At 38.3% G+C, this 25,923-nt stretch overlaps 1 protein-coding gene across 13 annotated transcripts in view; it reads right to left on the bottom strand.

Moving 5' to 3' along the window:
- TMEM108 (transmembrane protein 108) overlaps nucleotides 1–25,923 on the bottom strand; it is a 362,632-nt gene that overhangs the window by 168,449 nt on the left and 168,260 nt on the right. For 3 of the 13 annotated variants that reach the window (XM_054681034.2, XM_054681033.2, XM_054681036.2), the window contains one exon: nucleotides 19,144–19,233. The exons of 9 other annotated variants lie outside the window; for them this stretch is intronic. The gene's annotated coding sequence lies outside the window, so the exon portion shown is untranslated. Of the gene's footprint in view, nucleotides 1–2,829; nucleotides 3,044–19,143; nucleotides 19,234–25,923 lie in introns of those variants that run through there. One more of the 13 variants, XM_016941953.4, reaches the window with a different exon arrangement.

Genomic DNA, 25,923 nt, shown 5'->3' with positions numbered 1-25,923 from the left:
AAAATACAGATAAAAATAAACAAGAAAATATATATTATCCATAATCCCACAAATAAGAGGTGATTACTGCTCACATTTTAGAGTGTATCTCTTTAGCCTTTTGAATGTGCACTTCTATTGGTCTGTTTCATTTTATATTTAATTTTTAATTTAATTTTTCCCCTTAGCAGCAGAAATAGCTTTGTGTTATTACTATTACTTTACAATTTTATTTTACATGGCAAATGTGTTTCTTTAAGATAAATTCCTAGAAATGGAAACACATTATGGAAGGACATAAATTAAGGCTTTTTGAAATAAATACATTACCAAATTGCTCCTCACCAATACTAGTATATTAGAATAATCATTAGACTACACTCTACCCAAGGAAGAAATTAATAATTTCATCTCTGCCGAGAGGCAAATATTTGGTCTCAATGTTTTAATTTGCATTTTATGTTTATTGGTCATTTGTATATAAAATTTTTAAAATTTACATTCTTTAACAATTCTCTACTAGCATGCCAAGTTTTTTGTTTTCTCATGACATCCCAAGTAGAACTATCTATCTATCTTTAATTTTTTTTTTTTTTACTGAGATATAACTCATATATAAAATTCAGCCTTTAAGGTATACAATTCAGTGATTGGGAATATATTCAAAAGTTGTCCAACCATCACCACTACCTAATTCCAGAATGTTTTCATCACTCAAAAATGAAATCACCATGTTTACTATAAGTCACTCCCCAATTTCCCCTCTTTTGGCAACCATTAATCTATTGTCTCTATGGATTTGGCTATTCTGGACATTTTATATAAACAGAATCATATGTGTCTGGCTCTTCCACTCAGCATAATGTTTTCATTTTATTTTATGTTTTTTTTTGAGACGACGTCTCACTCTGTCGCCAGGCTGGAGTGTAGTGGCGCGATCTCAGCTCACTGCAACCTCCACCACTTGGGTTCAAGTGATTCTCGTGCCTCAGCCTCCCAAGAAGCTGGCATTATAGGCACACACCACCACATCCAGCTAATATTTGTATTTTTAGTAGAGACAGGGTTTCACCATGTTGGCCAGGATGGTCTTGATCTCCTGACCTCATGATCTGCCCATCTCAGCCTCCCAAAGTGCTGGGATTACAGGTGTGAGCCACTATGCCTGGCCTCAGCATAATGTTTTTAAGGCTCATCAATGTTATATAACATTCTAGGTTTTCAAGTGTTTTTTTTAATAAGAATTCTACCTACCTCACAGACACTCTACCATGGTTAGAAAGGCCTTCCTTAGTCCAAGATTATATAAATACTTGCCCATATTTTCTTCCTGATATAGTTTGGCCATGTCCCCACCCAAATCTCATCTTGAATTCCCACATGTTGTGGGAAGGACCTGGTGGCAGGTAATTGAATCATAGGGGTGGGTCTTTCCCATGCTGTTCTCATGATAGTGAATAAATCTCACAAGATCTGATGGTTTTAAAAATGGGAGTTTCCCTGCACAAGCTCTCTCTCTTTGCCTGCCACCATCCACATAAGATGTGACTTGCTCCTCCCTTGCCTCCCACCATGATTGTGAGGCCTCCCCAGCCATGTGGAACTGTAAGTCCATTAAACCTCTTTCTTTTGTAAATTTCCCAGTCTCGGGTATGTCTTTATTAGTAGTGTGAAAACAAACTAATACACTTCCAGTATTTTTAATTTCATTTATTATATTCTAAATATTTTCCTATTCTTAGATATTATAAACCAAAAATAAAATTCTAAGCACCCCAACTGACTGAATGGCTCCCTCCTCTTAGCCAAGGGAATTCCAAAGAAACCTGAAAAACTAGCTCAGGCCATGATGGGAAGTGGGGGCCAGACATGCCTTATTATACTTTCTTCCCTTTGGATTTGAAGCAAAACGGACCAGCATTAACATTAAAACAGTGATCTTAGAACTCACAGAACAGATTGTTTGTAGTAACAAGATACCAAATTCCAACCTGACTCTAGTTTAGCATCACATGACAGATAGCAGGCCCTGAAAAATATCAAAGTATTTTACCCAAAAATATATTTCTTTGACATATTTTAAATAGTCCTGCAAAGCTATCTCTTGTAGAGGAAATTTACATACTGCAGAGAATTCCCTTGCCTTTCCAGGTCTTTTTCTGATCCTGGAAAGATTAGCTGAGAGTCTAGCACCTTTTAAATGACTGAACAGGAAACATTTGCAATCTATTACCTCTAAGGGCAGCCATTTTATGTGCATAATGAGAATCTTGGTTTCCACCACTGATTATCTTAACCCAGACACTCCTTTCTATTGATTCCAGGTCTTCAAATAATATTAATAACTCCTTCAACAAACTGCCAACCAGAAAATCTTTGAATACACCTATGACCTGTAAGCCCTTGCTTTGAGTTGTCTCACCTTTCTAGACCAAAACAATGTATACCTCACATGTATTGATTGATGTCTTATAAAACTTATAAAACGAGGTTGTAACCCAACCACCTTGGGCACATGTTCTAAGGACCTCCTGAGACTGTGTCGCAGGTCTTGGTCCTCACATTTGGCTCAGAAGAAATCTCTTCAAATATTTTATGGAGTTTGGTTTTTTCATCAACAATCTGTTTCTGGACTTTGTATTAAGTTTTATATTTTTCTGTTTGCTCATTCTTCAACTAGAACAACAAGTGTTTAAATTCAACCACTTGTATAGTGAGTTCTATATTATTACTCTTTTTAAAAAGACTTGTTACTTGAGATTGCTTTTTTTTAACCCCCCTCCAAAATTGACTTTAAGATCACTTTATTAAAATCCAGAAAAGGTACATTGGGATTATAGTCAGAATTACCTTCTATTTGCTTTATTAATTTGGGAGAGACTGACTTGATCTCATCAAAATACAGCTAGGGTGAGGAAGAACATAAGTATTCCAAAACGTATTGCTCTGGAAATGAGAAGAATTCCTTTCAGGGGCTGGGAAGTGCTCTTCTTTGGGGGAGAGGGGTACAACAGCTCAATGACTTTTTTGGCTAGGCAAATTCGTCCCCCACCACCAGTGTGATCTGTATGAGGAAGAAAAAGAAAGATAGCTAAAGTGCTCTACATTACACAAAAATTAATTAGGGGCTGGGCGTGGTGGCTTATGCCTGTAATCCCTGCACTTTGGGAGGCAAAGGTGGGTGGATCACGAGGTCAGGAGATCGAGACCATCCTGGCTAACATGATGAAACCCTCTCTCTACTAAAAATACAAAAAATTAGCCGGGCATGGTGGCACGCACCTGTAGTCCCAGCTACTCAGGAGGCTGAGGCAGGAGAATTGCTTGAACCCAGGAAGTGGAGATTGCAGTGAGCCAAGATTGCACGCCATTGCACTCCAGCCTAGGCGGCAGAGCAGGACTCCAACTCAAAAAAAAAAAAAAAAAAAAAAATTAGAAGGTTTGAGTTTCCAGAGGCTATGGCTAGGAAAAAGGAGTTAAAGGGTCTAGAAATTAGAGAGGCTGAGGAGACGATACACAAGAAATATTGAGACAGGAGAGGCAACTCCAAAAGATGGTAGCAGGTGAGACCTAAGGATGAAGGATAAAGTGAGAAATTCCCCACAGGAGATGCCCCATGAATGTTAAGATGTCTAATATTTAATTTTTCATTGCTTCTTGTTTTATGCACATATACACTATATATGTATTAGTCTGCTTTCATGCTGCTGATAAAGACATACCCAAGACTGGGTAATTTATAAAGAAAAAGACGTTTAATGGACTCACGTTCCACACGGCTGGGGAGGACTCACAATCATGGTGGAAGGCAAAAAGCACATCTTACATGGCAGCGGGCAAGAGAGAAAAGAGCCAAGCAAAAGGGATTTCCCCTTTTAAAACCATCGGATCTCGTGACACTTATTCACTACCATGAGAACAGTATAGGGAAAACCACCCCCATGATTCAATTATCTTCCACTGAGTCCCCCTTCCCACAACATGTGGGAATTATAGGAGCTACAATTTAAGATGAGATTTGGGTGGGAACACAGCCAAACTGTATCAATATGCTACATTTGTGTTCCTTTTCCACAATGCTCATCCACAACCAGTATTGTCAAAACCTCAGTAAAAGTCTGACACAAAACAGCCTTGTATTAGTGATGCTTGACAGGGGCAATGAAAGAGAAGAGACCATGTTTCAAGTCAAGGGCGACCCACAAGCAGTCAGAGGCAGCAGCCTTAGGAGCCACAGCAATGGTTAGCGGGTATCTATGGAGCGTTTAGAATGTGGTAGGCATTCAATAAATGCTTAGTAAATAAACAATGAATGAATGAATAAATAAATGATCAATAACAAGAGAACAAAGAAACAGTTGTGGTTTAATATATTGATCAAGGGGATTATAAGCCCTTCAATAGTCTCTGGAAATTCTTAAAGATTTTTGAAAAAGTGACAGACTTCCCATAATACATGGAACAGGTTCACCTTATTCAGTTATCAAAAACAACTGAGCCTATAAATCTAGGAGATTTGGGATCAACTGGGTTACACAGGGCTATCCCAACTAGAAGCACCATTTGGCTATTTATTAAAAATTAATCTTAATTAGGTCTTCTTGTAGAGTTTCAGTGTTTTTCTTTAAGTTCTACAGTCCTGTCAAGTTTTATAGCTTTTAGACATTTTATATTTATTTTTTCACAGTGATAGAATTTCTGTTTCCATTATATTTCCTAATTGCCTCTATATAAAAATGACTGACATTCATTTTGTGACCTTACTGAACTAACTTACTATTCTAATGATGGTTTCTCAGCTGAATCTCTTGGGTCAATTGCACTGCTTTGGATAGATGGCAAGCCACAATTAGATTCCATCAAAAGCCTCTTTCAACCATATAATAGAAAATATTAATCACATCAGTCTGGTCCCTCAGAGAATAATTTATGAGGATAACAATTTGGGGGATGAAATCCTAAGAAAGTACAGAGTTACATCCAAAAGCACTGCATAAAGGAAAAACAACCCACCCTTGCAACCCATGCTCCAGGCCCATGCCTACAGACCCAGTAACAGGTCTACTACAGTAGTTTTAAGCTCCAGGTTCAATTCCAAACACTCGGGTACCAGGCTGACCACCTGCTGACCGAGATATGAAGCCAGGCTGCCCGAAGACTCCAACAGCATGCCTGCTAATGGACAACATCAGATGACCTGCTCAGAATCTCTGGACAGGTTGACTGAAAAAGGGCTTTCCCAAACAAAGCAAGTCTGCAAATACTGGAATAAGTCCCTATTTCTTCAAACACACAGACACCAACACATGGCAACAAGGATGAAGAACAATCAAAGAAACATGACACCACCAAAGAATAAAATTATGCACCAGTGACCAACCCTAAAGAAATAGAGACTTATAAACTGCCTAACAAAGAATTCAAATAATTGTATAACCAGCCTGGGCAACAAGGCAAGACCCCATTTCTACAAAAAAAATTTAAAAATTAGCTGGGCATGGTGATGTGTGCCTATGGTCCCAGCTCCTTGAGAGGCTGAGGTAGAAGGATTGCTTGCGTCTGGGAAGTTCAAGCTGTAGTGAGCCATAATCATGCTCCAGCCTGGGTGACAGAGTGAGAAAAAAAAAAGTACAAATAATTGTATGAAGGAAGTTAAGTGCAGAGAAACAATTCAACAAAATCAGGAGAATAATAAATGACCAAAATGAGAAATTTAATAGAAATTGAAATTATTTAAAAACAAGAAAACAAAGTAGACAATTCTGGAGCTGAAAAGTATAATACAATGAAAGAAATGAAAAATGCAATAGAAGGCATCAACAACAGAAATGGTCAAGCAGAAGAAAAATTTGTGAACTTGAAGACAAGTTATTTGAAAATATATAGTCAGAGGAGAAAAAAATAATAAAAAGGAATGAAGAGAGCTTATGGGATTGGTGGAGCAACAACAAAAGAGCAAATATTTGAATTATAGGAGGGTTAAGAAAAAGACAAAGGAACACAAAGTTTAAAAATAAATAATAGAAAAGTTTTCAAATCTGGGAAAAGACATAAATATCCAGGTACAGGAAGGTCAAAGGCTTCCAATAAGATTCAATTGAAACAAGACAGATGATATATTATAATTGAACTGTTGGGTCCTGAAAGCAGCAAGAGAAAAGAAGCAAATAACATAAAATGGAGTTCTAAAAAGGCTGCAGTTTCTCAGCAGAAACCTTATAGGTGAAGAGAGAGTGGGATGATATATTCAAAGTATTGAAGGAAAAAAAATTGCCAAAAAAACCCCTGAAACCAGCAAAGCTGTCCTTCTGAAATAAAGAAGAGATAAAGACTTTTCCAGGCAAACAAAAGCTGAAGGAGTTCATCACCACCAGGCGTGTCTTACAAGAACTGCTAAAGGGAGTTCTCTGAGCTAAAAGAACACTAATTAATACAAGAAAACATATGAAAGCATAAAACTTACTGGTAAAAATAAGTGCATAGTCAAATTCAGAATACTCTAATACTATAATGGTGGTATGTAAATCACCTTTATCTTTAGTATGGAGGTTAAAATATAAAACTATTAAAATAATAAGAGCTATGGTAATTTGTTGAAGGATACACAATATAAAAGATGTAAACTGTAACATCAAAAATTTAAAATATAGAGAAGTGGAGTAAAATTGTAAAGGTTTATTTTGCAATCAAAGTTAAGTTGTTATCAGCTTGAAAAAAGGCTTTCATAAGTTGCTTTATGTAAGCCTCATGGTAAACACAAAGCAAAATACTATAGTGGAGCCACAAAAGTGAAAAAAAAAAAAAAAAAAAAAAAAAGGAATCAATGTATGCCACTAGAGGAAGACACCTGATCACAAAGGAAGGCAGCAAGAGAGGAAGAAAGGATCAAAGGATCTACAAAACAACCATGAAACAATTAACAAAGTGACAGTAGTAAGTCTGTAAAATAATAAGAAATATGTATTAGACCCTTCTCCTAGTCATTGCACAAAACTCCTTATAATTTACTGAGTGATAGGAGTGCCAGGAGAATCTTTTGTTCTAATATTTGGTCTTGGCACCAGTTCCTGACACAAAGCCCCTATGACCTTTGTTATTTCCTGAGTGATAGGAGCATTCAACACAGAGTTCCTAAATCCCTTGGAATTCCTCAGTGATAGGAGCATCTTTTTTTCTAATGAGGCAATTCTTGGTGGGCTCCTGGGTGGGGGCTGGTCACCAGAAAAATCAAGCCATGAATATAGCTTGCAGCTTTCAGCCCCATCCTACATTCTCCAGAGAGAAGAGAGGAGCTACAAATTGAGTTAATTAATCAATCATGCCTATGTGATGAAGCCTTCATAAAACTCCAAGAACTACAGGGTTTAGAGAGCTTACTGGTTGGTAAACACTTCCATATGCTGAGAGGGTGGTATACCCCAACTCCACAGGGACAGAAGCTCCTATGCTTGGGACTCTTCTAGACTTTACACTATTTATGTCTTTATCTGGCTGTTCACCTGTATCCTTTATTATTTCATTTATTAATAAACTGGTACATGTAAGTAAAGCGCTTTCTGAGCTCTATGAGCCACTCTAGCAAGTTAATCAAACCCAAGGAGAGGGTAGTGGTGGTCCCAATTTACAGCCAGTTGGTCAGAAGTATAGGTGACAACCTACTACTTCTGATTGACATCTAAAATAGGGAGCAGTCTTGTGGGACTGAGCCCTTAACCTGTAGGATCCGATCCTACCTCCAGGTAGCTACTGTCAGAATTAAAAATTGAATTATAGGATACTCAGCTGGTGTCCATGGGAGAACTGCTTCATGTGTAGGGAAATACCCTCACACATTTGGTGTCAGAAGTGTTGAGTAGTGTGAGAGTAAAGGTAAATAAATACGTAAATTTATTCAAATGTATTTATTTGAATATTTTTTATTCAAAAGTGGAATAACGTAGAATAAATGAATAAACTCCTTCTAAAAAGTCCTTATCAATAATTACCTTGATTATAAATGGATTACATTATCAAATCAAGAAACATAAGCTGGGCATGGTGGTGCACACCTGTAGTCCTAGCTAGTCAGGAGGCTGAGGCAGGAGGATCACTTGAGCCCAGGAGTTTGAGACTACAATAAGCTATGATCATGCTGCTGCACTCCAGCCTGGTCAACGCAGTGAGACTTCATCTCTTAAAAAAAAAATGACTGGATGAATAATAATAAAAAAGACTCAAATATATACTGCCTACAAGAGACTCATTTCACCTTTAAGGACACATACAAAATGAAAGTGAAGGGATGGAAAAATAATCCATGCAAACAGAAATAAAAAGAGAGCAGGGTAACTATACTTTTATCGGATAAAAAAGACTTTTAGTCAAAAACCGTAAAAAAAAAAAAAAAAAAAAACCGAAGAAACAAAAAACATCATTATATAAGGATGAAAGTTTCAATTCATCAAGAGGATATAACAATTATAAATACATATGCATCCAACATTGGAGCACCTACATACATAAAAAATATTAATAGATCTGAAAGGATAGACTCTTAATAATAGCAGGGGACTTCAAGGCTCCACTTTCAACAAAGGATGGATATGCAGACAGAAGATTAAGAAAGAAACATTGACTTAAACTACATTTTAGAGCAAATGGTACAGACATATATAGAACATTCCACCTAAGAGCAGCAGAATACACATTCTTCTCAAGCACACATAAAACATTTTCCAGGATAGACTATATATAACACAAGTCTTAAGTTTAAGAAGGTCTAAATCACATGAAATATATTTTCCAACCACAATAGTATAATACTAAAAGTCAATAACAGGAGGAATTTCAGAAAATTCACAAACACTTAGAAATTAAACAACATGCCCCTAAGCAACCAAAGAATAAATTAAATGGAAGAATAAAAATTATCTTGAGACAAATGAAAATAAGCACATACTACACCAAAGCTTGAAGGATGCAAAACAAAAGCAGTTCTAAGAGGAAAATTTACAGCAATAAAAGCCTACATCAAAAAAGAATATTTCAAATAAATAAACTAACATCATACATCAACAAAATAGAAATAAAAGAACAAATTAAGCCCAAAGTTAGAAGGAAGGAAATAATAAAGGCCAAAGCATAAATAAATGACAGAGAGACCATATAAACAATAGAAAAGATTAATGAAACTGAGAGGTGGTAATCAATAAACTTTTAGCTAGACTAAGAAAAGAGAATACTCAAAGTTAGAAATGAAAGAAAAGACATTACAATGAATACTACAGAAATACAAAGGATCATAACAGACTACTGTGGACAATTATATGCCAACAAATTGAATAATCTAGAAGAAATGGATAAACTTCTAGAGACATACAACCTACTAAGAGCGAATCATGAAGAAATAGAAATTCTGAACAGACCAGTAACAAGTAAGGAAATTGAATCAGTAATTAAAAGTCTCCCATTAGAGAAAAGCCCAGGGCCTGATGACTTAACTACTTAACTCTACCAAACATTTAAAGAAGAACTAATACCAATCCTTCTCAAACTCTTTCAAAAAAAACTTAAGAAGAGGGAAGAATTACAACTCATTTTTAGAAGGCTAGCCTTACCCTGATTCCCAAGCCAGACAGGGATACTACAGGAAAAGAAAATTATAGGTCAGCATCCCTGATGAATATAGGACACAAAAATCCTCAACAAAATGCTTGCAAACAAAGTTCAACAGCACATCAAAAGGATTATTCACCAAGATTAAGTGAAATTTATCCCAGAGATGCAAGGATGCTTCAACATACTCAAGTCTACTAATTAAAGAATGAAGAACAAAAATCACATTATCATTTCAAAAGTCAAACCATTTGAAAAAATTCGACATCCTAACATGATAATAAAAACTCTCAATAAATTAAGTATACAATAAAAGTAACTCAATGCAACAAAGGCCATATATGACAAACCCACAGCTAACATATGCAACAATGTAAAATTGAAAGCTTTTCCTTTAAGATCAGGAACAAGACAAAGAAGCCATTACTGTCACTTCTATTCAATATAGTACTAGAGTCCTAGCCAAAGCAGTTAGGCAAGAGAAAGAAATAAAAGGCATCCAAACTGGAAAGAAAAAAATTAAATGTCTCTGTCTGCAGATGACATAATATTATACATAGGAAACCTTAAAGAATCCACCAAAACACTGTTAAAACTGACAAATCCAGTAAAGTTGCAGAATACAAGAAACAAACACACATAATTAGTTGCATGTCTATACACTAACAACAAAGTATCTAAAGAGAGCAATAAAACAATCCCATTTGCAATAGTTATAAAAAAAACTTAGAAATAAATTGAACCAAGAAGATGGAAGACCTGTACACAGAAAACTACAAACTATTAATGAAAGAAATTGAAGACATAAATAAATGGAAAGACATCCTATGTTCATGGATTGGAAAAATTAATGTTAAAATGTCCATACTAACTAAAGAAATATACAGATTCAATGCAATTCCTATCAAAATTCCAATGACATTTTTTACAGAAAGAGAGAAAACAATCTTGAAATTGGTAATGAACCACAAAGACTCCAAATAGCCAAAGTAATCTTGAGCAAAAAGAACAAATATGGAGGCATCACACTACCTGACTTCAAAATACACCACAAAACTATAGTAATCAAAACTGTTTGGTATTGACATAAAAACAGACCTATGAAACAGAACAGAGAGCCCAGAAATAAATCCGTGCATTTATGGCCAATTGATTTTTGACAAAGATGCCAAGAACACATTAATAGGGAAAGGACAATCTCTTCAATAAATGGCATTGGGAAAATTGAATATCAACATGCAGAAATAATGAAATTAGACTACTATGTCACCAATATATAAAACTCAATTCCAAATAGATTAAAGACATAAATATAAGACTGAAACTGTAAATCTACTACTAGAAGAAGACATATGGGAAAATCTCCATGACATTGGTTTGGTCAATGATTTTTTGGATATGACCCCAAAGCACAAGCAACAAAAGCAAAAATAAACAAATCAGATTACATCAAACAAACAAGCTTTTATACAGCAAAAGAAACAACAGAGTTATGAGACAATCTATGGAATGGGAAAATGTATTTGAAAACTGTGCATATGATAAAGGATTAATATACAAAATATATAAAGAACTCAACTCAATAGTAAGAAAACAACCAGATTAAAAAATGAGCAAAAAAACTGAATAGACATTTCTCAAAAGAGGACATACCCATGGTCCAGAGGTTCATGAAAAAATGCTCAACATCACTGTACACTAACAACAGAGAGATACAAATCAAAACCACAATGAGACATCAACTCACATCTGTCAGAATGGCTATTACCAAAAAGATCCAAGATAAATTTTGGCAAAGATGTGAAGAAAAGGGAACTCTTGCACACTGTTGATCGGAAGGTAAATTAGTACAACTATTATGGAATACAGTAGCGAGGTTCCTGAAAAAATAAAAACTAAAACTACCACATAATCCATCAATCCCACTACTGGGTATATATTCAAGGAAAATGAAATCAGTATGCAGAGATATGCACGTCCATGTTCACTGTAGCAATATTCACAACAGTCAAGATATGAAATCAACCTAAGTATCTGTCAACAGATGAATGGTTAAAGAAATTGTGGTATATATGTACACACAATGGAATACCATTCAGCATTTAAAAAGAAGCAATTCCTGTCATTTGTAACATGGATAAACTCGGAAGATAGTAAGTGAAATAAGCCCAGCACAGAAAAACAACTACCATACGATCTCACTTATACGTTTAATCTAAAAAAGTTGAACTAATAGAAGCAGAGTAGAACGGTGGTTACCAAGGGCTTGGGGAGAGGGAGTTGGGGAGACGTTATTTGAAGGATACAAAGTTTCAGTTAGGAGAAATAAATTCAAAAGATTTATTGTACAACATGGTGACAATAGTTAATAACATATTGTATTCTTGGAAATCACTAAGAGTAGATTTTAAGTGTTCTCACCATAAAAAATATGCAAGGGAAAGCATTTGACCACACATATGACATAGTCGCACAGGTGGGGACTTCACTGATTATTAGCACAAGAGAAACACAGGGATATGAGTAACCTGGACCATACCTTACTTAAGGAGAGTGAGCCTAATAGAACCCTGCTTCTCAAGCTTAAGTGGGACAGTCATATATCACTTGCACTGAGTCAGAAGGAATACTTCTCAATTTCATAGAACACTAAAAATGTTCTAATTAAAAATGTCTATGGTGTCAGAAAATAGCCATAAAGAGCCAAATGAAAAGCTCTGATATCTGATATGCATATTGACTTGAAATGACAAGTACATGAAGAGCAAGTAAGGAGGAACAGCCGGGAAATCTCTGGGGAAAAAAAAACAAGGTGGTGTGGGGGCAACTGCTGGCCTTATCAGATACTAAAACATACTCTAAAGCCTCTATAAAGCATTTGATATTGGCACACGAGTAGGCCCAATGATATATGAAAATTTAGGATTGATAAAGGCAGCATATCAAATCAGTTGGGGAAAATATAAGCATTTAACAAATGTTGAGATACTGGTTGAGCAATATGGAAAATGGTAAAACTATACTCATTCCAAACACCATACCGCAACTTAAATTCCAAATCGATCAGATATTTAAATGTAAAAAAGCATAAAAGTACTAGGAAAAAAAATACAGGTATATTCTACTATTATTTGTGAGTACAGAAGCTTTGCTAATTCTGACTCAAAATCTAAAGCAATAAGGAAAAAGACTGATAAACTTTATTATACATATAAATTCAGTAAAAATACAAAGCAAAAGTAAAAATGAAAAAAACAAAAACTCTTCAACTTATAACAGGCAAGGGGTTAATATCCCTAAAATTTCTTTGTAATCCCAAAATAAATACTTGCAATGCTTTCATGGTCATTAGTGGACACGCATAGAGTGGCAAAAAATTTCAGTCAATCAACGCATACATTCCCAGCTTAAGATGAACAAGGTGATGCTCCGTCTTTCTTGTTTCAGCTCTTTACTGGAAACAAATGTCCTCTCCATGGACTATTTAGTGCTTTTTTTTTTTTTTTTTTTTTTTTTACATTTTTATGCTTTTGTGTTGGTGATTTTACTATTAAATATGGCTTGCAAGCAAAGTGCTGAGATGCTGTTTAGTGTTTCTAAGCACAGTAAGTTGTGATGTAGCTTTTACAGAAAATGCTGTAGATGAGCTTCATTCAGGCATAAGTTACAGTGCTGTTGGCCATAAGCTCAATGTTAGTGAATCAACAATATATACTAAATAAGGTGTCTTTAATCAGAAACACATAAAAGAAGGGTACATACTGATCAGTTGATAAAAGTTTGTGAGAGGCTCAAAGGAAACTAACCTTCTATTTCTCTTATGAGAAATGGTTCCAAATTAGATAATTCAACATTCATGGCGACTATATACAATAGCAGCCCCCAACCTTTTTGGCACCAGGGACCAGTTTCGAGAAAGACAATTTTTCTACAGACCTGGGGTGGGGGACATGGTTTTGGGATGAAACTGTCCCACCTCAGATCATCTGGCATTAGATTCTTATAAGGAACATGCAACCTAGATCCCTCACACACACAGTTCACAATAGGGTTCCTGCTCCTATGAGAATGTAATGCCACCACTGATCTGACAGGAGGTGGAACTCAGCTGGTAATGCTCCCTCACCTGCAGCTCACCTCCTGCTAATGCATCCTGGTTCCTAACAGGCCATGGACTGGTACCAGTCTGTGGCCCAGGGGTTGGGGGATGCCGGTTATATAACGTAACTACCATGAATAACAAGAATTGACTGTAGTTGAATTGAGATTTAAAATATTTTGTGAGACAAAGCGTGATGATAACCAACAACCTAGGCCAATAGTAGAGCTTAGAAAAGACAGAACATGAGATTTCCGTCTCCCTAGGAAAAGAGAAGATTTGATTAAGTTGGTGGCCAACGTGCCTTAGAGAACCCTCAGGGAAAATAAAAGACTAGGAAGGTTGAGATATAGAATATAACCCTTCCTTTGGATCTAGTTCCTTGCAGTGGGGGCGGGGAGGACAGAAGTGACTAACATCACAGATTTGTGAGGAGATTGAGAAAGGAGCATATGCCTGCTTTACAGGTGGGGACATGGACACCAAGAAGTCAAGGTCTTTGCTCAAGATCAAACCTATTATCTATGTGCCTGTAAACTAGTTTCTTGAGCTCTGATCCTTGAATTTCCTGTAATAGGGGTAAGAATGGTACTAGATATACTTGCTGCAAAGATGGAGACAAGGCATGTCAAGCACTTGGCCCAGGGCCAGGTACACAGTAAGTTCTCTGTGCAAGTTAGCAACTATCGCCCAGTAGCAGAATGCAAGACAAACTGGGCCAGAGCTCAATTTGAGAGAGTTGTCTCTGTTAATTGTGATTCCCCGAAGCCAGAAATGACCCAGAGGCTTTTGGGCCATTCCCCAAATAGCCCCTTCTGTTAAATCTAGTGTCATATTAAAATTGGATTTATTAATTACTCTTAGGGGTATAAATTGAATTTTAAGGGTCTTATTTATAAGTTATACTTCTGCCTTCTTTAAAAGGAATCTGAGGAAGCTTACAACTAGATGCAACTTGAATAACAGAATTAATAACAAACCAAAGCACAATAATGACTCCAGAAAGAAAAGTCCAAAACAATGTGGCAAAAGGGAGGATTAATTTTACCATAAGACGGAATGGGACAATACATTTCCCTTGGAGCTTCCTGGAAATGAAGGCAAAAAGGATAGCTAGTATCATTTGTTTCTGGCTACATAAACAGAAGTACATTTTTTATTTTGTTCAGAAACACAAACCTCATCTGTCACTCACTGCAAAGAAAAGATCATTAGACAGATCTTTTGACAAACATTAGCATCCTCAATAGCAGTTTTATAGAATATGAACAGAATACTCTTGTTTGGCTACTCCTTATCAACCCACAATAAAAACTAAAGTCATTGTGCTAAGTAGTAATTCAGGGAAAGCATTTCAATGAGTAGTGCAAGCACAATGGCAGGCCTGCCACTTAGTAGCTTTGCTCTGTGACCTTGGGTAAGTTACTTAATTTCTCTGGAGCCTCAACTTTCTCATTTCTAAATGGGGCTGATACCTAATTAGAGCACTCCTAGGGAATTAAATGTACTAAAACACCTACCATGTGTCTTGCACATCATGTCTCTCCCTTTCTCCTGAGCTAATAACGGTGTACAGACATGCTGCTTTTGGTTATTTGCAATAGACAGAACTGGGAAAACAGAAGGAATGAATATTCATCATGTTATCTCAGGGCCTGAGCATCTTGTTCCATGAGCAACAGGTTACTTCAGGAAGGCAAATATGAATGTCTCTCAGGCTTACTTATAGCATAAGTCACACATGAATGCATGTGTCCACAGGGCTGGGTTTGGGTTATAATGTCATTTTTAGTTAAATTCTTTTGATACAGATGCTTTGCATATTAAACGCAGGAATATCCTTCACTTCCATAAAGAAACAGTTGTTCTCTCTCATTTTCTTTCTCTCTTTTTTTTCTTTTTTTTTTTTTTGAGACAGAGTCTCCCTCTGTCACTCAGGCTGGAGTGCAGTGGTGCAATTTCGGCCCTACTGCAACCTCCACCGCCCAAGTTCAAGCCATTCTCATGCCTCAGCCTCCCGAATAGCTGGGATTCCAGGCATGTACCACAACATCTGACTGATTTTTGTATTTTTAGCAGAAACAGGTTTCGCCATGTTGCCCAAGCTGGTCTTGAACTACTGACCTCAGGTGATCCACCTGCCTTGGCCTCCCAAAGTACTGGGATTACAGGCATGAGACACCATGCCTGGCCGTTCTCTCTCATTTTCCTTGAAATCTGTGCTAGTCCTAGTCTATCTTTTAAATTTTTATACTTTGTACAAGAAATATTTCACTGTCCTCTGAACTTATGATCAACAGTGTGGGTACAATTACAATAACTGTCACTTTGTGGCAGTTCTGTGAGATTACAGGGAGTATAATGAACTAGAAAGCAAATGGGAATAGTGGTTTTTTGACTCACACCAAAGAGATCTTTTCTCTTGTTTTTCTTAAGAAAACAGAAAATTCTCTCAAAAATTTTCTCCTAAGTTTTTAAGAAAAGTCAGAAATCTGGATATTTAGATGGAATTTCCCTATTTTAAAATGCTGACAATTAATTCATGTAGGCCAAGACTACAAGCCAGATGAAAGAGGACTGTGTAATTCCTGATTTAGAGAGGCTTTCATAATTCAGAAAGGTACATGGGCACTTTTCTAGAAAACTGAGGAGCAGAGTGCCTGTCCCTGGAGGGATTTATACTGAGGCAGGAGGCAGAGCAGATCCCTCCCTGCATTCTGCAAGTCCTCCAGCCAGCCTGGAGTCTAGGCTATCACTCACGATATTTTCAACGGGGAAAAAATCCCACCTGTAATAGAGCTCCTTTCTGCTCTTCTCTTTCATATTTCCCTTTCTAAAAAATAAAATAAAATAAAATAAAGGAGGTTGTCAGTTCCACCAAGATGCAGAATTCCAAACAAAAGAGAAAAACTGTTAATCTCCTGCTAAGGAAAAGCCTACAAAAGGGAATCAATTAATGTGAATTCTACTTGAGGACTCAGAAGTAATTGCTTGAGTGCTCCTCAAGAAAGACTGCTGGAGTCTATTTGCATTTGTTGAGGGAGGGTGTTCTGCTCTCCACAGCCACCGAGGTCAGCAATGGGGTAAAAATAGTACCAGGAGTTTGAGGCTTATTAGAATGACACAGAACCTCCTTCTTCTGTGTGATTTAGTGATTAGATTACAGTGAATTAGGATCATTTATCTCCTTTGAGGAGATAGGAAGTTGCTTGTGCAGGGTGAAGAATACGTATCATACTTCCCTTTTTATGGTTTTGGTGTTAAAGACTGAATATTGAGGTCAGGGAATTAAATGATATTGTAGAGATGCCAAATACTAAAGGAGCATGTTCTATCATTTTGACTGCACTGCTTATGAAAAAGATTATTTCTTGTACACAGCAAACTCATTCATTTTTCTTTTTTCTTTTGCAATGCCTGATAAACATCTTCAGAAATTGAATTCAGGGACCTAAAAATTATGTGTATTTCCTTTGGGCAGCAGTCAATTTTCCTGAAAGATGTGCTGATGTTTTTACAGTAGAAAGGGAGGTAAGGTCATAGAAAGTAGGCACAGTTCTTACCAGAACGTTTTACATGTGAAAAGAACATTTAAACCCAAGAGGCATGCTTTGAAGAGGCAATACACTTCAGCATGTGAAATTATTCATAATATTATAGTCATTAATAAATTTTAATTTTTTGCTACCAAGTGGCATGTTGATTAAAAATTAGTTAATTTTAATTTTGACCTTTAACCTCAAATTTGCTTTTCTGGGGCCTCATTCCCCTTTCTTAGTTCCTCTCATTCCACTTGAATCCACATAAAAACTTCTTTAAGTCTTAAGCTAGTATAAAGATGGTTTTAATACGTGTTTCTGGTTTAATCTTTCAAAATACATCATTTATGTCAAGTGGTTCCACAGGGTTGGCAGGCAGTCTGTTGAATATACAGCTGGAATAAAAATTATAGTGAAATGGAAAATACGTGAGCAAGAGTAGGTTGGGCCAATATTAAACAGACACAGCTATCATCTGAAGAGTATGAATTAAGTTCACTGTTTGGACTTGTGCAGGAATGCTTAGTCCCACAGTGAAGTTCATGATATTCCCAACATTTTGAATGAGTTTTATCTTTGTCTTGCTCCAGGAAGCATGCATAAAATAATACAATAGCTTTATATCATTATGTTGATAATTCTACCTTGCTTTGATGACTGGAAGGCTAGAAGAAATATCTGAAAGTACCAAGATTGGTAATTTCCCAAACTAGCTGATGGCCAGAATCTACTTCAAACATATATCCCTAGGTCTTTCCCTTAGGAATTCTGACTCCCAGGTTATGGGATGGAGAAATTTTAAAAGGCTCCCAATATGGCTATTATGATCAGCAAATCCTGGAATCCAAAAACCTAATCTAGCAGTTCTTAATGCTGAGTGAACACTAGAACAATGACTGAACACTAGAACAATGGAGGAACACAGCAATGCTTATGCCATGCTACATCCCAGATTAAGGAAATCAGACTCCCTGAAGGAATGTAGGAAGCTTCCAAGTGATTCTACTGTATAGTTGGGTTGAGAACCAGGAATCCTTACTCCATCCTCAGAGAGTACTAGAGCCACAGTGAGGCCAGGCCCACTTATTCTCTTCCCTGAAAGTGACAGTTTTACAAGAGATGGAGGAAGTGGGATGATAAATGAAACCACATTTGCAAGTTATATTCAAAACAGCAAAGGAGTGAGTCAGTGTTTCTTAAACATTTGGATCCAATGCCTTTAATGCAATTCAAGTTTTAAGCAACATGAGCTTTTGGTGATCTTTCACCCAATCTCTGACTCTGATAAGCCTCTCACTTGTCCCTACTGCTTGATTCATAGGGATGTCTTGAAGAATAAGGAGATAGTGACTGAAAAGGAGAGAGATGAGGTTCAGGGAAGTGAAGAGGGTGTGGGAAGCCACCCCCAGACTATGAGCTTGGCATGAAGCTGAAACCACCCTCCTCTCTAAATCATTCATTCTCAGGGTGGAAAAGTGCTCCTTTTCCTGAAGATGGCATTCATAGAGAAGATAGACTGAGAGAAAACAGTTGAGGCTGCAAATTCTGAGTGGGGGCAATGGAGGAGAGACTACACCAAAGAAACCTCCTTCCCCGCTGGGGACCATAGCCAACTACACAGAGAGGCGGGGCAGGAAGATGCAGTACACACAGCAGTAAGCCAGGAGATCCATTTTGGAAAATACTGAGTGGCACAACTTAACATGCACTGTGCTAATAGGAGGGGCTGGGGCTGAGAATAAAAACAAATGAGACATGCTCCCCATCTTTAAGAGCTTGCAGCTTGGCATGGAGAGAGACTATCTTGTCAAAAATCACTCTATAGACAGCTTTGCCTATGTATTTGTCTAATGCACTTGTATTAGACAAGGTATATCATAGAGAATTATATTCTAACAAATTAGAAAACGGGGCAGGCATGGTGGCTCATACCTATAATCCCAGGTCTTTGGAAGGCCAAGGCAGGAAGGCTGCTTGAGGCCGGAGTTGAGACCAGCTTGGCAAAATAGCAAAACCCCATTCCTTAAAAAAAAAAAAAAAAAATTAGCCAGGTGTGGTGGCCTGTGTCTATAGTCAGAGCTACTTAGAAGGGGCTGGGGCAGCAGGATTCCTTGAGCTAGTTTGAAGTTTCAGTGAGCTATGATTGTGCCACTGCACTTCAGCCTGGGCAACTGCGAGACCCTGTCTCTTAAAAGCCTTACCCTTCTTGAGTCTCAGCATTACTATCAATAAAATGGGTACAACGTCTATACTGCAAGACAGTTTTGAGAATAAAATGACATGAACATCCACACAAAGTCTGGAATGCAAAAGTACCAGAATCATGCCCTATTTTCTCTTTAAAAGAAAAATTGTTATCTTCTAGAGTAGCAAGACAAGGTTTCTGAAGGAGGTGGAAATTCAGCTAAACCTTGAAGGTTAAGAGTGATGGAAAACGCAAAGGCACAGAGGTAAGACAGTGAGGCAGGAGTTTGAGAATGAGTACATTAAACAACAGGAGATCTACCACTGGCTGCTGTAAAATCCTTCCCCAATACAGTTTTGGATGTAATGTGACTGGTTCTCCAGCTTCTGAAAGAGTTGGGCCAATCTTCTTGTCTTCTGGAGGAGGGGAGAATATATTCAGGAGAGGACAAGACTGACAGGGAAGTAGCTGGTGGTAGTTGGAAATCAGCAAGATGGGAGCTGGGTCCCCAAAGCACAATCTTCCCAAATCAATAGAAGAAATAAATGCCTACTAACCATGGGATAGCTGGAAGCCCCAGCCAGCTACAGGATCCAGAATCATCCCCATTGGCTGGGCGCGGTGGCTCACGCCTGTAATCCCAGCACTTTGGGAGGCCGAGGCGGGCGGATCACGAGGTCAGGAGATCGAGACCATCCTGGCTAACACTGTGAAACCCCGTCTCTACTAAAAATACAAAAAATTAGCCGGGCGTGGTAGCGGGCGCCTGTAGTCCCAGCTACTCGGGAGGCTGAGGCAGGAGAATGGCGTGAACCCAGGAGGCGGAGCTTGCAGTGAGCCGAGATCGCGCCACTGCACTCCAGCCTGGGCGACAGAGCGAGACTCCGTCTCAAAAAAAAAAAAAAAAACAGAATCATCCCCATCAATGTTTACACAGCTTTAGATGACTAACACTAGATGGTGGCAAACCCAAGTTTACACCTGGATAGATCTGGCTCCTGCAGCTAGATCCTCAGAACTCAAGGCTGGCTAATTATGTAGGCTGGCTTTCATCATTCCATTTCAACTTCACAGTAATGTTACCACGTGGTCTACACAAGTGGTTCTCAAAGTTTGGTCCTCAGACCACAAGCAGCACCCAGGAGCTTGTTAGAAATGAAAATGATCAGGTTCTACCTCAGACCCACTGAATCAGAAACTCTAAGGGTGGGGCCCAGTAATTTGTGCTTCAACAAGCTCTCCAGGATGTATACTAACGTTTGGGAACCCCTGCTTTACACACAGGAATTTCTAGGCCTATTATGCCATGGCAGGGTTTTACTGTACAACTGTGACCTTGGATAAATAATATACCTCTATATAGGACCAACAAAATGAAGAAAGAGGTAGCTGGAACAGAAAGATCTATCTCCAAGGTCCCTTTCAATTGTAACATGCTATAATTTATTAGTTCACCAGTGGGGGAAATGTTTACAGCTCATTAGTTCAAACAGATGGGTAGTGTTGGCATTTGTGGATCTTGTTGCATGCATTGAGTGTGGTATGTTTGAATTCTAATGGCTAATTTTAACATGCTACACATCTTCATTATTAGACTTATTAGGCTATTAATGTTGATGCTATATGATTGACCCCCATATGGAGGGGAGCATTAAAACATGAGCTTTGTGTGAGGAAAACCAACAATTTAATTGCAATGAATTTCTTGTCTCTGTTGTGGTTACATATAATCATTAAGAACTAGACCTTTCACTGAATTAAAATTCTAAACAAAGGCAGTCAGAATTGATTTAAACAATTAAGTCCTGGAACAACTACTTTCAAATAAACCTCTCATCCAGAACCTAAAAAACTTTATGATGATAGCCAATACTTACAGGTAAATCAAACACGTAAGCCACTTCGCCTGACAAATCAGCTCAAATCAGAGGTCCAGGGGAGGGGTGGCAAGATGGCCAAACAGGAACAGCTCTGGTCTGCAGCTCCCAGTGAGATCAACGCAGAAGGCGAGTGACTTCTGCATTTCCAACTAAAGTACCTGGCTCACCTCACTGGGACTGGTTAGAAAGTGGGTTCAGCCCATGGAAGGCAAGCAGAAGCAGGGTGGGGCGTCACCTCACCTGGGAAGTGCAAGGAGTCAGGGAACTCCCTCCCATAGCTAAGGGAAGCCTTGAGGGACTGTACCCTGAGGAACGGTGCATTCCAATGCAGATACTATGCTTTTCCCATGGTCTTCGCAACACCAGGGCCCTGAGGCTTGAGTAGGCGGGTTTTTCCCCTCACATTGTAAACAAAGCCACTGGGAAGTTCAAACTGGGCAGAGCCCCACCACAGCTCCGCAAACCCTCTGTAGCCAGACTGCCTCCCTAGATTCCTCCTCTCTAGGCAGGGCATGTCTGAAAGAAAGGCAGAAGATCCAGTCAGGAACTTACAGATAAAATTCCCATCTCCCTGGGACACAGCACCTGGGGGAAGGGCCGGCTGTGGGCGCAGCTTCAGCAGACTTAAATGTTCCTACATGCCAGCTCTGAAGGGAGCAGTGGATCTCCCAGCACAGCGCTCAAGATCTGCTAAAGGACAGACTGCCTCCTCAAATGGGTCCCTGACACTTGTGCCTCCTGACTAGGAGACACTTCACAGCAGGGGTCGACAGACACCTCATACAGGAGAGCTTCAGCTGGCATCTGGTGGGTGCCCCTCTGGGACGAAGCTTCCAGAGGAAGGAACAGGCAGCAATCTTTGCTATTCTGCAGCCTCTGCTGGTGATACCCAGGCAAACAGGATCTGGAGTGGACCTCCAGCAAACTCCAATGGTCCTGCAGCAGAGGGGCCTGACTCTTAGAAGGAAAACTAACAAACAGAAAGGAATAGCATCAACATCAACAAAAAGGATGTCGACACAACAATCCCATCCATAGGTCACCAACATCGAAGACCAAAGGTAGATAAATCCACAAAGATGAGGAAAAACCTGCCCAAAAAGGCTGAAAATTCCAAAAACCAGAACACCTCTTCTCCTCCAAAGGATCACAACTCCTCGCCAGCAAGGGAACAAAACTGGATGGAGAACGAGTTTGACAAATTGACAGAAGTAGGCTTCAGAAGGTGGGTAATAACAAACTCCTCCGAGCTAAAGGAGCATGTTCTAACCCAATGCAAAGAAGCTAAGAACCTTGATAAAAGGTTAGAGGAATTGTTAACTGGAATAACCAGTTTAGAGAAGAACATAAATGACCTGATGGAGCTGAAAAACACAGCATGAGAACTTCGTGATGCATACAGAAGTATCAACAGCTGAATTGATCAGGCAGCAGAAAGGATATCAGGGATTGAGGATCAACTTAATGAAATAAACTGTGAAGACAAGATTAAAGAAAAAAGAATGAAAAGGAATGAACAAAGCCTCTAAGAAATATGGGACTATGTGAAAACACCAACCTATATTTGATTGGTGTACCTGAAAGTGATGGGGAGAATGGAACCAAGTTGGAAAACACTCTTCAGGATATTATTCAGGAGAACTTCCCCAATCTAGCAAGACAGGCCAACATTCAAATTCAGGAAATACAGAGAGCACCACAAAGATACTCCTCGAGAAGAGCAACCCCAAGACATACAGTCATCAGATTCACCAAGGTTGAAAAGAATGAAAAAATGTGAAGGGCAGCCAGAAAGAAAGGTCGGGTTACCCACAAAGGGAAGTGCATCAGACGAGCAGCAATCTTTCAGCAGAAACCCTACAAGCCAGAAGAGAGTGGGGATCAATATTCAACATTCTTAAAGAATTTTCAACCCAGAATTTCATATCCAGCCAAACTAAGCTTCAGAAGCAAAGGAGAAATAAAATCCTTTACAGACAAGCAAATACTGAGAGATTTTGTCACCACCAGGCCTGCCTTACAAGAGCTCCTGAAGGAAGCACTAAATATGGAAAGGAAAAACCAGTACCAGCCACTGCAAAAACATACCAAATTATAAAGACCATCCACTCCACAAAGAAACTGCATCAACTAATGGGCAAAATAACCAGCTAGCACCATAATGGCAGGATCAGATTCACCCATAACAATATTAACCTTAAATGTAAACCAGCTAAATGCCCCAATTAAAAGACACAGACTGGCAAATTGGATAGAGTCACGACCACTGGTGTGCTGTATTCAGGAGACCCATCTCATGTGCAAAGACGCACATAGGCTTAAAATAAAGGGATGGAGGAAGATTTACCAAACAAATGGAAAGAAAAAAAAAAAAGCAGCAGGGGTTGCAATCCTAGTCTCTGATAAACAGACTTTAAACCAACAAAGATCAAAAAAGACAAAAAAAAGGGCATTACATAATGGTAAAGGGATCAATGCAACAAGAAGAGCTAACTATCCTAAATATATATGCACCCAATACAGGAGCACCCAGATTCATAAAGTAAGTTCTTAGAGACCTACAAAGAGACTTAGACTCCCACAAAATAATAGCGGGAGACTTTAACACCCCATTGTGAATATTAGACAGATCAATGAGACAGAAAATTAACAAGGATATTCAGGACTTAAACTCAGCTCTGGACCAAGTGGACCTAACAGACATCTACAGAACTCTCCACCCCAAATCAACAGAATATACAGTCTTCTCAGGACCAAATCACACTTATTCTAAAATTGACCACATAACTGGAAGTAAAACACTCCTCAGCAAATGTAAAAGAATGGAAATCATAACAAGTAGTCTTTCAAACCACAGTGCAATCAAATTAGAACTCAGTATTAAGAAAGTCATTCAAAACCACACAACTACACAGAAACTGAACAACCTGCTCCTGAATGACTACTGGGTAAATAACAAATTTAAGTTAGAAATAAATAAATTCTTTGAAACCAATGAGAACAAAGACACAATGTACCCGAATCTCTGGGACACAGCTAAAGCAGTGTTTACAGGAAAATTTATAGCATTAAATGCCCACAGGAGAAAGCAGGGACGCTCTAAAGTTGACACCCTATCATCACAATTAAAAGAACTAGAGAAGCAATAGCAAACAAATCCAAAAGCTAGCAGAAGACAAGAAATAACTAAGATCACAGCAGAACTGAAGGAGATAGAAACATGAAAAACCCTTCAAAAAAAAAAAAAACAATGAATCCAGGAGCTATTTTTTTTTAAAGGTTAACAAAATAGCTAGACTGCTAGCCAGGCTAATAAAAAAGAAAAGAGAGAATAATCAAATAGGTACAATAAAAAATGATAGAGAGGATCAGTCACCACTGATCCCACAGAAATACACACTACCATCAGAGAATACTATAAACACCTCTACACAAATAAACTAGAAAATCTAGAAGGAATGGATACATTCCTGGCCACATACACCCTCCCAAAACTAAACCAGGAAGAAATCAAATCTCCCAATAGATCAATAACAAGATCTGAAACTGAGGTAGTAATTAATAGCCTACCAACCAAAAAAGCCAATGACCAGATGGAGTCACAGCTGAATTTTACCAGAGGTATAAAGAAAAGCTGCTTCCACTCCTTCTGAAACTATTACAAACAATGGACAAAGAGGGACTCCTCCTGAACTCATTTTATGAGGCCAACATCATCCTGCTACCAAAACCTGGCAGGGACACAACAAAAAAAGAACATTTCAGGCCAATATCCCTGATGAAGGTCAACGCGAAAATCCTCAATAAAATACTGGCAAACCTAATCAAGCAGCATATCAAATAGCTTATCCACCATGATCAAGTCGGCTTCATCCCGGGGATGCAAGGCTGGTTCAACATATGCAAATCAATAAACGTACTCCATCACATAAACAGAACCAATGACAAAAACCACATGATTATCTCAATAGATGCAGAAAAGGCCTGTGACAAAAATTCAACACGCATTCACGCTAAAAACTCTCAATAAACTAGGAATTAATGGAACGTATCTCAAAATAGTAAGAGCTATTTATGACAAACCCACAGCCAATATCATACAGAATGGGCCAAAGCTGGAGGCATTCCTTTTGAAAACCGGCACAAAGACAAGGATGCCCTCTCTCACCACTCCTGTTCAACATAGTATTCGAAGTTCTGGCCAGGGAAATCAGGCAAGAGAAAGAAATAAAGGGTATTCAAATAGGAAGAAAGGAAGTCAAACTCTCTCTGTTTGCAGATGATATGACTGTCTATTTAGAAAACCCCATCGTCTCAGCCCAAAATCTCCTTAAGCTGATAAGCAACTTCAGCAAAGTCTCAGGATACAAAATCAACGTGCAAAAATCACAAGCATTCCTATACACCAAAAATAGACAAACAAAAAGCCAAATCATGAGTGAACTGCCATTCAGAATTGCTACAAAGAGAATAAAATACCTAGGAATACAACTTACAAGGGATGTGAAGGACCTCTTCAAGGAGAACTACAAACCACTGCTCAACGAAATGAGAGCAGACACAAACAAATGGAAAAACATTCCATGCTCATGGATAGGAAGAATCAATATCATGAAAATGGCCATACTGCCAAAAGTAATTTATAGA

Source organism: Pan troglodytes, chromosome 2 (genome assembly GCF_028858775.2).
Source record: "Pan troglodytes isolate AG18354 chromosome 2, NHGRI_mPanTro3-v2.0_pri, whole genome shotgun sequence".
NCBI classification, from domain to species: domain Eukaryota; kingdom Metazoa; phylum Chordata; class Mammalia; order Primates; family Hominidae; genus Pan; species Pan troglodytes.
Note: the sequence above shows the minus strand (reverse complement) of the source record. Positions and strands in the feature narration are given on the sequence as shown.